Here is a 6,000-nt window from a genome sequence, read left to right on the forward strand (position 1 = left end):
ACTATACTGCACCCAGCCAACCAAAGCTCTCCTTCACGTTTATAATTCTGTGTGCAGGGCTGGCTCTACCATTAGGCAGTGAGGTGAGCACCTCATTGGCAGATGCTGCAGGAGCAGCAGCAAGCTGCTGGCAGACAAAGCTGTCTGCCATTCTGCCTGCCCAAAGATAGCCTGCTACCCTCACATGCAGTGGAGGATGCTGTCCCGTCAGCTACCAGTGTGGAAGTAAGATTCAACTACTAGTCCAATTGGTTTCTTGTACGTTGAATGTGGTGGCAGCATCTTTTCCTTCACCTCAAGCAGCAAAATCTTTGGCCAGCCCTGACTCCACACATTCTGTCTTGCTGCCCCCTCCTCACATTTGAAATTCCCTTCCTAAACATGTATGTGAAGCCACTTCTCTCCTTCAAATCTGCAACAATCAGTAATAGACAGACCTCTCCCCGCTCCCCCATTCTGCATGGCCATTGGTCTATCCCTGGGGTAGGGAACTTGCAGCCCTCCAGACATTATTAGACTACAACTCCCATCCGCCCTAGTTAGTATAGCCAGTTGGGAGATTCAGTCCAACAACATCTGGAGGGTTACAAGCTCCTCACCCAATTGATACCCTTCATCCTAACTGTAATTAAGTTTTAAGTATGCACCATAGCATTTGGAACATTCTTTCCTCCCCCTCTTGTTCTCCTCACTGTTTTAAGTTGTGAGCTTGCTTTGGGGTAGGGTGGGAACAGAGGTCCATCTATTTTGCCTTTGTAACTCTGTGAAGTGCCATGTATACTGATGTTGCTCTCTCTATATATAAACAAACATCCTAAAGGATTCCAGCTGTTTCCTAAATATTATCAAAACAATTTCATCCTGGATTCAATCAAAGTGTTTTTTTTTTTAAATCCTGCAAATAGTGAGACAAGCAGTATTTATATTTACTGTAGATGGTAGGAACTACTTAGAAATGAGATTCTGTCAAAGTGATTTACAGATAACTAAATCAACAAAGAGTGTGGTGGCACCTTAAAGACAAACACATTTTATTATGGCACAAGCTTTCGTAGACTAGAACCCACTTCATCTGATGCATGGAGAGTGATCCACAGTTGTCAGGTACATATTACACATAGGCACAGAAGTAGGACCCAGCAGGGAAGCCATCTTTTTCACAGGCCCTATTCCTGTCCTATTAGGCAACAGCTCAAGACAAGATAATTAACAAGTGAAGTTGTTGCTGGCATAGAATTCAGTGGCGGTAAAAACTTTGCTGGCTACATTTCTGTGTCTCAGGCTGCTTTTAAAGGCACAGGAGCAAGCTTAGGGGGAAGTGATAATTGTAGGACCCAGAGCCAAAGTATTATTTTTTCCATCAAAGACGTGTAGTTCAACTGCAGGACAATAAAAACACTTAAAGATGAATTGGGGGGGGGGGGCGTAATTTCCATGGAGTTAAGCCAAGTGGAAATGAAAAAGCTTTGCCTATAGAAAGATTACAAATTGTCTCCATCACCAGTGAAAACAATTTAAGTACCAGGAAGACTTGAACTTTATGTCATAACAGGATAATTGTATGACTGAGAATAATTCTCATTGTCCCTCAGATCAAACAAACTAACAAGCAAACAAGCAAACCAGACTTTCCCTACAACCGCTCACTTTTAAAGATCAGTAATCAAAACAGCTAAGAAACCTGGCAGGCAGGCAAGCAGGCCTCTGCCTTACAATAGTTTATATGAATTTCATGTTTGCTTATATAAATTCCCAGGGTGCTCCCTTAATAATCAGCATAGAAGTCAAAACAACTATATAACTAAGCAAGTTACACAGAAAGAAAAAGCTGGTCCAAGGCAATTTCCAGACATGGTGTCACTTGATCCTCCATCAGGGCAACAATTGTGTTTACTAAAGTAGTTCAGTGAAAAGCTAAAAAGGTCAGAAAGTACCCCCCTCCTCCCAGTTTCCCACGAAGTTCTCAGAATCTCTGCATTCAAAACATACTCTGGCAAGGCTGTATTTGAGGAACAGCTATGTCATCAGATGGGATTTCTTATTCACAAGGGATACAGGCTACTATAAAGGGACTGAGTATAGGTATATTCTTGGGTTACTTCTGATGCTGTTGTAGTTTTAGGAACTTAGGAAGCTGCAAGTATACTCATATACCTGGGAGTAAGACCTATTGAACAGAGTGGGACATACTTCTGAGTAAATATGCACAGTGAGGTACTTTTCGGGGGACCTGGATTTTGCTAAGAGCCGAGATATTTAGCACTAAACCTGCAAGGTTTACATATTTAACTTAAAAGTGAGGTAAGAGAGATTGGGCAGAATCCTATATGCAAATATTTTTCCACACAGCAGGGCAGGTTTGGATTAAATAATAACCTCACATGATCTGTGCTGGGTGAGCTATTATGGCCTGCAGTCCTAAACATATTTATGTGGAAATAAGATCTATTGAACTCTGTGAAACTTACTTTAGAGTAAACATATTTGTAATCAGAATGTAAGGCTATCCCCTCCTCCAATACCACAGGACAGCCTACTAATAATTGTTTTTAGTCAGTCAATGTTATTGCATATAACCATAGGTTCTTACAATTTTACCAGGAAAGAGACAGTCTCACACACACATGCAAAGGCTGAACACGCCAATCAAATCAATTCTTCATGTGCACAGCTTACAGCAACCGTTTAAGGACCTAATAATTATGACCAGGAGGTATGCCCAAACATAGCATGAACGATGTATTACTATCATTAATTATATGACAGCATCTTTATTTATTTACTTACAACATTTCTTGGCTGCCTTTCAGGGCAGAAGCCCTCCCAAGGTGGCTTACAGCTATAAAATATATGAACAGTTAAAATATTAAAAGTGATAAAAACACAAGAACAATAAAAGCCAACAATAAAACCAGCAACGATAAAAGCAGTGACAGCAACAATAGCAGTCATATCAAGAGAAGGCCACAGTAAAATAACTTTTTCCAAGGCCTTCTTAAAAGCCTATAGTGACGGAGCATGGCAGACTTCAGATAGACACTGATAGTCCCAGTTTAGCAGACCTCTCAGCATTTTTTTGTTTGTTCAGTCGTTCAGTCGTGTCCGACTCTTCGTGACCCCATGGACCATAGCACGCCAGGCCTTCCTGTCCTGCACTCTCTCCCGGAGCGTGCTCAAGTTCATATTCATTGCATCGGTGATGCTATCTAGCCATCTCATCCTCTGCTGTCCCCTTCTCCTTTTGCCTTCAGTCTTTCCCAGCATCAGGGTCTTTTCCAGAGAGTTTTCTCTTCGCATTAGGTGGCCAAAATATTTGAGCTTCAGCTTCAGTATCTGTCCTTCCAATGAGCACTCAGGGTTGATTTCCTTTAGGATTGACTGATTTGACCTCCTTGCAGTCCAGGGGACTCGTAAGAGTCTTCTCCAGCACCACAGTTCGAAAGCATCCATTCTTCGGCGCTCAGCCTTCCTTATAGTCCATCTCTCACAGCCATACATTACTACTGGGAAAACCATAGCTTTGATTAGACGGACCTTTGTCGGCAAGGTGATGTCTCTGCTTCTTACTATGCTGTCTAGGTTGGTCATAGCTTTCCTCCCAAGGAGCAAGCGTCTTTTAATTTCATGGCTACAGTCACCATCTGCGGTGATCTTGGAGCCCAAGAAAGTGAAATCTGTCACTGCTTCCATTTCTTCCCCTTCTATATGCCAGGAAGTGATAGGGCCAGATGCCATGATCTTAGTTTTTTTAATGTTGAGTTTCAAACCAGCTTTTGCACTCTCCTCTTTCACCCTCAACAAGAGGCTCTTTAGATCCTCTTCGCTTTCTGCCATTAGGGTGGTATCGTCTGCATATCGGAGGTTGTTGATAATTCTCCCAGCAATCTTAATTCCGACCTCTGATTCATCCAACCCGGCATTTCTCATGATGTACTCTGCATATAAGTTAAATAAGCAGGGTGACAATATGCAGCCTTGTCATACTCCTTTCCCAATTTTGAACCAATCGGTTGTTCCATGTCTGGTTCTTACTGTTGCTTCTTGACCCCCGTACAGGTTTCTCAGGAGACAGGTAAGGTGGTCTGGTACTCCCATCACTTTAAGAATTTGCCAGAGTTTGTTGTGATCCACACAATCAAAGGCTTTAGCGTAGTCAATGAAGCAGAAATAGACATTTTTCTGGAATTCTCTTGCTTTCTCCATGATCCAGCAAATGTTGGCGATTTGATCTCTAGTTCCTCTGCCTCTTCTAAACCCAGCTTGTACTTCTGGTAGTTCTCGGTTCGCATACTGCTGAAGCCTAGCTTGTAGGATTTTGAGCATCACCTTGCTGGCATGTGAAATGAGCACAATTGTGCGGTAGTTTGAACACTCTTTGGCGTTGCCCTTCTTTGGAATTGGAATGTACACTGACCTTTTCCAGTCTTGCGGCCATTGTTGAGTGTTCCAAATTTGTTGGCATATTGAATGCAGCACTTTCACAGCATCATCTTTTAGGATTTTAAATAGCTCAGCTGGAAGACTGTCATCTCTGCTAGCTTTGTTGTTACTAATGCTTCCTAAGGCCCACTTGACTTCACTCTCGAGGATGTCCGGCTCAAGTTCAGTGACCGCACTATCATGGCTATCAGGGACATTCAGATCTTTCCTGTATAGTTCTTCTGTGTATTCTTTCCACCTCTTCTTAATCTCATCTGCATCTGTTAGGTCCCTGCCTTCTTTGTCCTTTATCATGCCCGTCTTTGCACAAAACGTTCCCTTGAGATCTCCGATTTTCTTGAAGAGATCTCTAGTCTTTCCCATTCTGTTGTTTTCCTCGATTTCTTTGCATTGTTCATTTAAGAAGGCCTTCTTGTCTCTCCTTGCTATTCTCCGGAACTCTGCATTCAGTTGGATATAGCTTCCCCTTTCTCCCTTGCTTTTCGCTTCCCTTCTTTCCTCAGCTACTTGTAAAGCCTGATCAGACAGTCACTTTGCTTTCTTGCATTTCTTTTTCTTTGGGCTGGATTTCGTTGCTGCCTCCTGAACAATGTTACGGACCTCCATCCATAGTTCCTCAGGCACTCTGTCTATCAGGTCTAATCCCTGAAATCTATTCCTCACCTCCACTGTATATTCATAAGGGATATGATTTAGGTCATACCTGAATGGTTTAGTGGTTTTCCCTACGTTCTTCAATTTAAGCCAAAATTTTGCAACAAGAAACTCATGATCTGAGCCACAGTCAGCTCCAGGTCTTGTTTTTACTGACTGTATAGAGCTTCTCCATCTTTGGCTGCAAAGGACATAATCAATCTGATTTCGATATTGACCATCTGGTGATGTCCATGTGTAGAGTCGTCTCTTGTGCTGTTGGAAAAGAGTGTTTGCTATGATCAGCGTGTTCTCTTGGCAAAACTCTATTAGCCTTTGTCCTGCTTCATTTTGTACACCAAGGCCATGCCTGCCTGTTATCCCAGTGATTTCTTGACTTCCTGCTTTAGCATTCCAATCCCCTATGATGAAGAGGACATCTTTTTTTGGTGTTAGTTCTAGAAGGTGTTGTAGGTCTTCATGGAACCGATCAACCTCAGCTTCTTCGGCATCCGTGGTTGGGGCATAGACTTGTATTACTCTGATGTTGAATGGTTTGCCTTGGATTCGTACTGAGATCATTCTATCGTTTTTAAGATTGTACCCCAGTACTGCTTTTCCCACCCTTTTGTTGACTATGAGTGCTACTGCATTTCTTCTAAGGGATTCTTGCCCACAGTAGTAGATATCATGGTCACCTGAATTAAATTCGCCCATGCCTGTCCATTTTAGTTCACTGATTCCCAAGATGTCAATGTTCAATCTTGCCATCTCATGTTTGACCACCTCCAGCTTACCTTGATTCATTGATCTTACATTCCAGGTTCCTAAACAATATTGTTCTTTACAGCATCGGATTTTCTTTTGGCCCAGCCGCTTCACTCTTTCTGGTGCTACTTGGAAATACCCTCTGCTCTTCCCCAGTAG

This window comes from Heloderma suspectum, chromosome 7 (assembly GCF_057233095.1).
Source record: "Heloderma suspectum isolate Gila_16-S chromosome 7, 16-S_ref, whole genome shotgun sequence".
NCBI classification, from domain to species: Eukaryota; Metazoa; Chordata; class Lepidosauria; order Squamata; family Helodermatidae; genus Heloderma; species Heloderma suspectum.